Genomic DNA, 12161 nt, shown 5'->3' with positions numbered 1-12161 from the left:
TACTGAAAGAGTGTGCAGAGGCACTTTGCTTGCCACTCTCCATAGTGTATAGTAAATCACTGGAGACGGGAGACCTACCAGAAATATGGAAGACGGCGAATGTGGTCCCAATATACAAAAAGGGCGACAGGCAAGAGGCACTGAACTACAGGCCAGTGTCCTTGACTTGTATACCATGCAAGGTGATGGAGAAGATCGTGAGAAAAAACCTGGTAACTCATCTGGAGAGAAGGGACTTCGTGACAAATCGCCAACATGGGTTCTGGAAGGGTAAATCTTGCCTTACAGGCTTGATAGAATTCTACGATCAGGTGACAAAGATTAAGCAAGAAAGAGAAGGCTAGGCGGACTGCATTTTCTTGGATTGCCGGAAAGCCTTTGACACAGTACCGCATAAGAGGCTGGTACATAAGCTGGAGAGACAGGCCGGTGTAGCTGGTAAGGTGCTCCAGTGGATAAGGGAGTATCTAAGCAATAGGAAGCAGAGAGTTACGGTGAGGGGTGAGACCTCCGATTGGCGTGAAGTCACCAGTGGAGTCCCACAGGGCTCTGTACTCGGTCCTATCTTGTTTCTGATATATGTAAATGATCTCCCAGAGGGTATCGATTCATTTCTCTCAATGTTTGCGGACGATGCTAAAATTATGAGAAGGATTAAAACAGAAGAGGACTGTTTGAGGCTTCAAGAAGACCTAGACAAGCTGAAGGAATGGTCGAACAAATGGTTGTTAGAGTTTAACCCAACCAAATGTAATGTAATGAAGATAGGTGTAGGGAGCAGGAGGCCAGATACAAGGTATCATCTGGGAGAGGAAATTCTTCAGGAGTCAGAGAAGGAAAAAGACTTGGGGGTTGATATCACGCCAGACCTGTCTCATAAAGACAGTCTATTTAACACAAGGGGAACACGCACAAGGGGACACAGGTGGAAACTGAGTGCCCAAATGAGCCACAGAGATATTAGAAAGAACTTTTTTAGTGTCAGAGTGGTTGACAAATGGAATGCATTAGGAAGTGATGTGGTGGAGGCTGACTCCATACACAGTTTCAAGTGTAGATATGATAGAGCCCGGTAGGCTCAGGAATCTGTACACCTGTTGATTGACGGTTGAGAGGCGGGACCAAAGAGCCAGAGCTCAACCCCCGCAAACACAACTAGGTGAGTACACACACACACACACACACACACACACACACACACACACACACACACACACACACACACACACACACACACACACACACAAGTGTGTGTGTGTTTAACGACATGTTTACAGGAGTAGAGTCCTACATGTCGATGTTCGCGGATGACGTAAAGTTGATGAGAAGAGTTGTGACAGATGTGGATTGCAGGATCCTCCAAGGGGACTTAAACAGGCTGCAGAGATGGTCAGAGAAATGGCTACTGGTGTTCAACACAAGCAAATGTAAAGTTATGGAAATGGGACTGGGTGATAGAAGACCAAAGGGACAGTACACAATGAAGGGGAACAGCCTACCTGTGACGACACGAGATAGACACCTGGGCGTGGACGTAACACGTAATCTATCACCTGAGGCACATATAAATAGGATACCGACAGCAGCGTACTCTACACTGGCAAAAGTTAGAACATCATTCAGGAACCTAAGTAAGGAGGCATTTAGGGCACTTTACACTGCTACGTGAGGCCAGTCTTAGAGTATGCCGCCTCGTCATGGAGTCCCTATCTGAAGAAGCATATAAGGAAACTGGAAAAGGTTCAGAGGTTTGCAACGAGACTCGTCCCAGAGTTACAAGGGATGGGGTATGAGAAGGGCCTGAAGGAACTGTGCCTTACGACGCCTGAAAAAAAAGGGAGAGGAGGGACATGATAGTAACATATAAAATACTCAGGGGGATTGACAGAGTGGACATAGACGAAATGTTCACAGGGAATAGTAACAGAACGAGGGGACATTGGGGGGGGGGGGGGAAGCTGGAAACGCAGATGAGTCACAGAAATGTTAGGAAGTTATCTTTAAGCGTAAGAGTAGTGGGAAATGGAATGCACTTCAGGAACAAGTTGTGGAAGCAAATACTATTCATAATTTTAAAACTAGGTATGATAGGGAAATTAGGACCGGCGTTCCTAATTTCCTAATTAATTCCGGAATTTCCTAATTACAGCAACCGAGTATCGGTTGCTGTAATCAACCGATGCTCGAAAGGCGGGATCCAAGAGTCAATGTTCGATCCTGCAGACGCAAATAGGTGAGTACAACAATTATCTCCGATGCAATCACGCCAAATGATACACTCACATACACCATATTCAATCCAAGAATTAATCAAACACCTTCTTCCTAAGCAACAAACCCAACACTCACACACCACACAAACACCACCCCTTACACCACACAAACACCTCACAAACACAACACTCACACACCACACAAGCACCACCCCCTACACCACACAAACACCTCACAAACACAACACTCACACACCACACAAACACCACCCCCTACACCACACAAACACCACCCCCTACACCCCACAAACACCACCCCCTACACCACACAAACACAACACTTACCCACCACCCCCACCTCACAGGACTTGTTATAGGTGTCAAGGCCTTTCTCCACTACTCAGCTCTCCACATCTAATTGACTGCACCTGCCACAGTCTTATATAAACTACTTATATTAATTATAGCACGGCCAGGTCTTCATTATGTAACCCCCAAGTTGGCCGTGTTCCTAGGCTACAGTTCAGCCGTGTTCCTATGCTACAGCTCTGCCGTGTTCCTAGGCTACAGCTCTGCCGTGTTCTTAGGCTACAGCTCTGCCGTGTTCCTAGGCTACAGCTCTGCCGTGTTCTTAGGCTACAGCTCTGCCGTGTTCCTAGGCTACAGCTCTGCCGTGTTCCTAGGCTACTACTCTGCTGTGTTCCTAGGCTACAGCTCTGCCGTGTTCTTAGGCTACAGCTCTCCCGTGTTCCTAGGCTACCGCTCTGCCGTGTTCCTAGGCTACAACTCTGCCGTGCTCTTAGGCTACAGCTCTGCCGTGTTCCTAGGCTACAACTCTGCTGTGTTCCTAGGCTACAGCTCTGCCGTGTTCCTAGGCTACAACTCTGCCGTGTTCCTAGGCTACAACTCTGCCGTGTTCTTAGGCTACAGCTCTGCCGTGTTCCTAGGTTACAGCTCTGCCGTGTTCCTAGGCTACAGCTCTGCCGTGTTCCTAGGCTACAGCTCTGCCGTGTTCCTAGGCTACAACTCTGCCGTGTTCCTAGGCTACAACTCTGCCGTGTTCTTAGGCTACAACTCTGCCGTGTTCTTAGGCTACAGCTCTGCCGTGTTCCTAGGCTACAACTCTGCTGTGTTCCTAGGCTACAGCTCTGCCGTGTTCCTAGGCTACAACTCTGCCGTGTTCCTAGGCTACAACTCTGCCGTGTTCTTAGGCTACAGCTCTGCCGTGTTCTTAGGCTACAACTCTGCCGTGTTCTTAGGCTACAGCTCTGCCGTGTTCCTAGGCTAGAACTCTGCCGTGTTCCTAGGCTACAGGTCTGCCGTGTTCCTAGGCTACAGCTCTGCCGTGTTCCTAGGCTACAACTCTACCGTGTTCCTAGGCTACAGCTCTGCCGTGTTCCTAGGCTACAGCTCTGCCGTGTTCTTAGGCTACAGCTCTGCCGTGTTCCTAGGCTACAGGTCTGCCGTGTTCCTAGGCTACAGCTCTGCCGTGTTCCTAGGCTACAACTCTGCCGTGTTCCTAGGCTACAACTCTGCCGTGTTCTTAGGCTACAACTCTGCCGTGTTCCTAGGCTACAACTCTGCCGTGTTCCTAGGCTACAACTCTGCCGTGTTCCTAGGCTACAACTCTGCCGTGTTCTTAGGCTACAACTCTGCCATGTTCCTAGGCTACAACTCTGCCGTGTTCCTAGGCTACAGATCTGCTATGTTCCTTGGCTACAGCTCTGCCGTGTTCCTAGGCTACAGTTCTGGTTTGAATATTGTATTACTGTACCGTCTAAGGGGAAAAAGAGGCTTTCAGTTGTGCCAAAGGCAAATTCAAGGAATAGGGGAAACGGCTGATATTGAGATAACAATCTGCTATATTTATATAACAAACACACACGATATATTATAAGGGAAAATTCACTCATTACAACTTAAAGTCATTCTGAATGTTAAACACTATTATATCACCCACCCCCCAGGGTCTCCGGTCACACTGTAGCTCTAGCCCAACACTGGAACAGTGCACACACCAGCCATACACCTGTTACCATGTGACACACACACACACACACACACACACACACACACACACACACACACACAATATTATATATATATATATATATATATATATATATATATATATATATATATATATATATATATATATATATATATACATATATATACATATATATATATATACATATATATATATATATATATATATATATATATATATATATATATATATATATATATATATATATATATATATATATATATATATATTATTAAATATGACCGAAAAAGTAAGATTAATAATTCTAACACGAATTTTCTCAATCTTTCGTACATTACGCTTCACTGTTGGAGGTAAATCAAAAATCACTTCTCCAAAATTCATTTTTATTTCTAGTCTGACGCGACACGGGCGCGTTTCGTAAAACTTATTACATTTTCAAAGACTTCACAAATACACAACTGATTAGAACGTATCTCTGATTTTATATCTACATTTGAGTGAGGTGGGAAGGGTGATGTGGCATTAACACAAGACAGAACAGGAGGGGATATTAATAGGGTATTAAAAGTATCAACACAAGACAGAACAGAAACAATGGGTATTGAATAGAAGTGTTTGTAGAAAGCCTATTGGTCCATATTTCTTGATGCTTCTATATTGGAGCGGAGTCTTGAGGTGGGTAGAATATAGTTGTGCAATAATTGGCTGTTGATTGCTGGTGTTGACTTCTTGATGTGTAGTGCCTCGCAAACGTCAAGCCGCCTGCTATCGCTGTATCTATCGATGATTTCTGTGTTGTTTACTAGGATTTCTCTGGCGATGGTTTGGTTATGGGAAGAGATTATATGTTCCTTAATGGAGCCCTGTTGCACCTTAAGGAACCATTAAGGAACATATAATCTCTTCCCATAACCAAACCATCGCCAGAGAAATCCTAGTAAACAACACAGAAATCATCGATAGATACAGCGATAGCAGGCGGCTTGACGTTTGCGAGGCACTACACATCAAGAAGTCAACACCAGCAATCAACAGCCAATTATTGCACAACTATATTCTACCCACCTCAAGACTCCACTCCAATATAGAAGCATCAAGAAATATGGACCAATAGGCTTTCTACAAACACTTCTATTCAATACCCATTGTTTCTGTTCTGTCTTGTGTTGATACTTTTAATACCCTATTAATATCCCCCTCCTGTTCTGTCTTGTGTTAATGCCACATCACCCTTCCCACCTCACTCAAATGTAGATATAAAATCAGAGATACGTTCTAATCAGTTGGTATTTGTGAAGTCTTTGAAAATGTAATAAGTTTTACGAAACGCGCCCGTGTCGCGTCAGACTAGAAATAAAAATGAATTTTGGAGAAGTGATTTTTTATTTACCTCCAACAGTGAAGCGTAATGTACGAAAGATTGAGAAAATTCGTGTTAGAATTATTAATCTTACTTTTTCGGTCATATTTAATAATATATGTCTACAGGAAAGACTGCTACCAAAATATACTAATATATATATATATATATATATATATATATATATATATATATATATATATATATAAATAGAAAACTGCTCTTTGGTGAACATGAAATCAGATCATGTGAAGGTGTTCAGCAAGGTGATCCTCTTGCTCCCCTTCTTTTCTGCTTAGTCTTAAAAGAAATCACCGAAAGCTTGTCCAGCGAGTTCAACATCTGGTTTTTGGATGATGGCACTATAGCTGGCACCGTAGACCATCTCTTGGCAGATATCAGGAAAATAAGGGAGCAAGAAGTAAGCCTGGGTCTTGTCCTGAACCCTTCCAAGTGTGAAGTAGTCTCTTCCAGCCCAGACATCGTAGCTAGAATAAGGTCTGCCTTGCCTGGAGCCCATGTCATTAGGGCCGAGAACAGCAACCTCCTTGGAGCCCCCCTCGGGTCTAACGCCATTGAGAAGATCCTTGACAAGAAAATTGCAGACCTTAGGAGGAAAGGAAGACAGAATAGGTGACATCGATGCCCACGATGCTTTTTATCTCCTCACCAAATGCCTATCCCTTCCGAGGCTAACCTACTTTCTGAAGTGCGCCCCATCTTACGACAGCCGAAAGCTTGAAGAGTATGACCTCTTACTGAAGACCATGCTGGAAAAAGTTGTTAACCTCTCCCTCAACGAATGCCAGTGGAAACAAGCCACTCTTCCTGTTAGGCTCGGTGGCTTGGGTGTCCGCACGGCTACCCAAATTGCTATCCCAGCCTTCCTGCCTTCCTCCTCAGCATCAGATGACCTGGTTAAGGAAATTCTACCTGACACCCTGAGTGATGTAGCGGGGATACAGGACCCCCACTACACGGAATGCGACACGAAATGGGGTGCCATGGCAGACCCAGCACTCAGACCAGCCATGCCGAAAGCCAAGAAACAATCCAGTTGGGACAGCCCCATTGTAGACAAAGAATCCACAGCTTTGCTGGAGGCAGCAACAACCCCCAATGATCGTGCACGCCTCACAGCTGTGCAAGCTCCCCATGCAGGGGACTTCCTTTTGGCAGTCCCTATGTCTGCGACAGGCACACGTCTTGATCCGCACAAGCTCCGTATTGCAGTCGCTCTCAGTCTTGCTGCCCCTATCCACACTGTTCACAGGTGTATTTGCGGCGAGGCAGATGCTGACGAATATGGATTGCATGGCCTACACTGTGGAAAATCTGGTGGTTGCCACACTAGACACGACGAAGTCAATGACATCATTAAAAGAAGCCTTGCCTCTGCTCAGTGTCGAGCGGAGAGAGAGCCCCGCAACCTACTGAACCGTGACTCTCTTAGCTTTGCCGGCCGACCAGACGGAATCACACTGCGACCGTGGAAGGGTGGCAGACAGTCGGCATGGGACTATACTTGTGTATCCACCCTGGCAACCACATATATCAACCTCTCTGCCGGCACAGCAGGAGCCGCGGCAACACGCAGAGAAAGAGACAAGTCAGCCAAGTACAGGCAATTAGATCATCGGTACAACTTCGTTCCAATAGGGTCTGAGACCCTAGGCCCATGGGGAGAGAGTGCAAGAAGGTTTCTTAAGGATCTTGGTTCCAAGCTCATTGACACCACAAGAGACCCTAGGGCAGCAAGTTTTCTCTTTCAGCGCCTCAGTGTCGCAATCCAGAGGGGAAATGCTCGCTGCATCCTCGGTTCCTGCCCGGCGTCGGAGGAGTTCGAGGAAATCTACAGCCTCTAGGAAGCGAACTTTTTTGTGTGTCCTCTTAATGTTCATTTTTTGTATAAAATCAGATATGTAACTGTATAACCTTGCATAATAAAGTGTACACCATAAAAAAGGGGGGTGGTAGGAGAAGCGAACACTCTTACGTATTCAGAGTTAAATGGCAAGTTTTTCCCTGAATGCTCTGTGTTCCCTTCTCTGAGGCTGTGGGTCCCTATAATTGCACCAGAGGTGGTACCTCCTCCTCTATTATTTATAGAGACAGAGATACAGAGATTTATAGACACACACACACACACTATATATATATATATATATATATATATATATATATATATATATATATATATATATATATATATATATATATATATATATATATATATATATATATATATATGCGAACAAGCCTGAATGGTCCCCATTCAGGCTTACACACACATATATATATATATATATATATATATATATATATATATATATATATATATATATATATATATATATATATATATATATATATATATATATAATATGTGTGTGTGTCTATAAATCTCTGTATCTCTGTCTCTATAAATAATAGAGGAGGAGCGGGACGGACACGTGGTGAGCAAGGTCCTACACTTCAACCATTTCAACGTAAATCACGATGCCTGAGCCAGCCAAGACTTGACCTATGTAGGTATGAATACCTGTTGAAGGCCCCGGGGGTGACAAGAAGAACCGTATCTCTTTCATTCCAACAAAATCAACGTAGAAAGGTGCGTCGTTTGGGCCTTGTGTATGGCGAGGCAGGTACAGTGTGTGGGTGAGGGGTGAGGGGAGGGTCGCCGCCGTCATCCCAGTGTCGCCACTCATCAGCCCCCAGGGGGGGTGTGGGGGAAAGGGGGGAGTGATGGGGACGTTCTCGAGCAGCCTATAGTGATATTAGTTGGGTGTTAGTGCGTTCCCAATAAATTTCGGCGAGTGTAGTGTTTCAAACCAAGTGCACTAATGATTTCCCCAAGAATTGAAAGTGTGTAATAAGTGTGACGGCGGCCTCCCTCGTGTTAGTTTATTTCATTCACATGTGCCGCCTCCATTACCCCCGCCCCCAGCACAGCCCATCAGCCATTTACCCCCACCCTGCTACCAGCGCCCGACCCAGTCGCCTATCAACACACAGCCTACCCACACACGGTGCCCAAGCCATGCCCAACTCCGTCAGGAGGGTAATGCTTGCCTTGGTACACTCCATTCGGGAAGGAGAGAGTGCTCTCAGTGGGCAGCCAGGCGTCAGGACATCTATGCATGGAGCATGTTGCACCTGACACACAGCCTCCTTCCAGCCAAGAGGGGGAACGCCCAAGTGGAAACTGTCAAGTGTGTGACAGACGGGTTTGTCTTGATGCTGATGGAACTGTCCGTCGACATTTTGTCAATTCTGGCCCTTGTCTAGGGTCTAGGCGCCCGCCCCAGGGCAGTGACAATGGACAACCTGCTGCAGAAGCGAGGAACAATACCTCCCTCAACTTTATTTCAGCAGACAATCTGCTTGACGCGGTCAAAGCGACGTCCACCAGGACCTAGCCCCACATCCCCAAGGCTGCCCGTCACCAAGCAGCAGCCAAACTCACCAGTCTGCTGACTAAGGTCAACAATGCTCCTAGAACCATTGGAGCACGGCAGAATCTCCTACTTTTTGGGAATGCATGCCTAGCATTACCGCCGAGGAGAGATAAGACATTAGCTACCTCCGTAATCAGGGCTCTTAATGAATTCCCCAGAGCAGACAACCTGATCCATCCCCCCCTCGTGCCAAGAACACCAGCCGCAGGACGACCAACAACAACTCACCTGAGAATCACAAACTGAGAGCACAGATCACCAGGAAAATAGAAGAGGGCAATACCACAGGTGCCATCAGAATCATGACCAGCGATGACACTATTGCCCTCAGGAACGCCACGACAGCAGACGCTCTTCAAGACAAACACCCACCCACAGCCCCAGACAGCAGCAGGGATCCCCAGGAAAACAATACTGGAATAGAACCTTTGACTGTTCGAGAATCTGAGGTGTACAAAGCAGCCATGTCTTTCCCAATAGGTTCAGCAGGGGGCTTTACAGGCCTAAGACCCCAGCACATCAAACAAATGCTGAACCCGGTGCTGGAAGATGCCGCCAAGGACCTTCTAGTGGAACTTACCAGATTCTCCAATGTGTGTTTGGCTGGCGGCATCCCTGAGGACATCATGCCTCTCTTTTATGGAGCAGCACTCTGTGCTTCAATGAAGAAGGATGGGGGGAATTAGGCCCACTGCCGTTGGCAACACCCTCTGACGCCTCGTAGCTAAGGCGGCAGAGAAATCTATCAGCCAGAAAGCAGCCAACTTGCTGAAACCTAATCAGCTCGGGTTTGGGATCCCCCTAGGCTGTGAAGCTGCAGCACATGCAGCACGGGCTTACATTGCTGATCTCCCAGCCCAGAAGGCACTAGTAAAACTTGACTTCAAAAATGCTTTCAATCAAATCAGAAGAGACGCTGTCCTCCGGGCTGTACACAACCATTTCCGTCTCCTTTACCCATTCGTCCGATCGTGCTAAAGCGGGGACTATAAGCTTCTTTTTGGGAGCATGAAATAGACTCCTGTGAAGAGGTCCAACCAGGTGATCCCTTGGCCCCTCTCCTTTTCTGCTTATCTATCAAAGAGGTTACTGATAGTCTGATAAGCGAACTAAACATCTGGTACCTGGATGATGGCGGGACGCCGGAACCCCGGATACCATTTTGGAGGACATAAGGAAAATCCAGGAGAAAGGAGCAGCTTTGGGACTCATTCTCAATGCATCCAAATGCGTAATAGTCTCCCGCAACCCAGACATCACTGGCCAAATAAAAAATGTCCTCCCAGATATTCTCGTTGTCGAGCCACCAGACTGCACTCTCCTGGGTGCCCCCATTGGCCGGCAAGCAATCGAGGAGGTCCTGGATGCAAAAATCACTGATCTAAGGAGAATGCTGGATTGAATGACAAGATCGATGCCCATGACACACTCTTCCTCCTCACAAGATGTCTATCTCTCCCAAAGTTGACTTAATTACTTTCTGAGGTGTTCCCCATCCTACAACAGCCCTAAATTAAATGTGCATGATACCCTTCTGAGGTCCATCCTGGTGAAAGTCCTGAACCTGCCATTGGACGACTCTCAGTGGGAGCAAACATCCCTTTCTGTAAGACTCGGCGGCCTTGGTGTCTACACAGCCTCCCAGATTGTTCTACCAGCTTTCCTTTCCTCCTCCCATGTATCACACGATCTCGTAAGAGATATCCTACCTGAACTCCTGAGTAATTCAGCAGGTATACACGGTTCTGCTTTCACAGAACGTTCAAATCAGTGGGAAGCTCTTGCAGCCTCAGCAAACATCATAGAACCATCAAAAAATACAAACAGTCCAGCTGGGACCACCCACTAGTAGAAAAAAGAGCTGAGGCCATGCTCAGCGCCGCAACATCAGACAAGGAGAAAGCCCGCCTCAGAGCAGTGCTTGCCCCCCATGCAGGAGACTTCCTCCTGACAGTACCCATGTCAGCAATGGGCACGCATCTAGATCCAGAATCCCTTCGTGTAGCAGTGGCCCTCCGCCTTGGTGCCCCAATTCACACTTAATACAAGTGTATTTGCAACAGGGTGGAAGCAGACCAATATGGACTGCATGGGTTGCATTGTGGAAGCACAAAGGGCTGGCATGTAAGACACAACGAGGTCAATGACATCATCAAGAGAAGTCTCGCCTCAGCTCAGTGCCCTGCGGTGTGAGAACCACGCTTCTTAAGGGACCAAAACCCAGATTTCCCCGCACTTCGCCTGGATGGCATCACCATACACTCCTGGAAAGGGGGCAAACAGTTGGTGTGGGACTACACATGTGTATCCACCCTGGCTGACATCTATGTACACTTCGGTGCTAATCAAGCAGGTGGCACGGCCAACCACAGGGAAATAGCAAAATCAGTTAAATACAGGCGATAGGAAGGTCAATACACCTTTGTTCCCATAGCGTCTGAGATGCATGGCCCCTGGGGCAAGAGTGCCTTGAGATTTCTCAAGGAATTTGGCTCCAAGCTCATTTACGTCGCCAGAGACCCAAGAGCTGCCAGTTTTTTGTTTCAGCGCCTCAGTTTGGCGATCCAGAGGGGAAACGCCTGCTGCATCCTCGGTTCCTGTCTGGAAGCGGATGAGCTTTAAGAGATCTCTGGAAGCGGATGAGCTTTAAGAGATCCACAACCTTTGAGCACTCTTTGCATCAACCAATGTACATCTATTATGTATATACAATAAAGCTAAAAAAAATCATAAGGAAAAGGGTGGTAGGAGAAAAGCACACAGAAATTGTATTGGCGGGGACCTAAACATTCCCTCTAATGCGTTATGTGTGGTTTCCTCCGAGGCTAAGGGTCCCCCTTCTTCCAGCCAGAGGTGGTACTCCCTTTATATATATATATATATATATATATATATATATATATATATATATATATATATATATATATATATATATATATATATATATATATATGCGAACAAGCCTGAATGGTCCCCAGGACTATATGCAACTGAAAACTCACACCCCAGAAATGACTCGAACCCATACTGCCATAAGCAAAGCAACTGGTATGTACAGGACACTTTAATCCACTCGACCATCACGACCAGACAAAAAGAGGTGATAGCCGAAGCTA

Source organism: Procambarus clarkii, chromosome 48 (assembly GCF_040958095.1).
Source record: "Procambarus clarkii isolate CNS0578487 chromosome 48, FALCON_Pclarkii_2.0, whole genome shotgun sequence".
Taxonomy (NCBI): domain Eukaryota; kingdom Metazoa; phylum Arthropoda; class Malacostraca; order Decapoda; family Cambaridae; genus Procambarus; species Procambarus clarkii.
Note: the sequence above shows the minus strand (reverse complement) of the source record.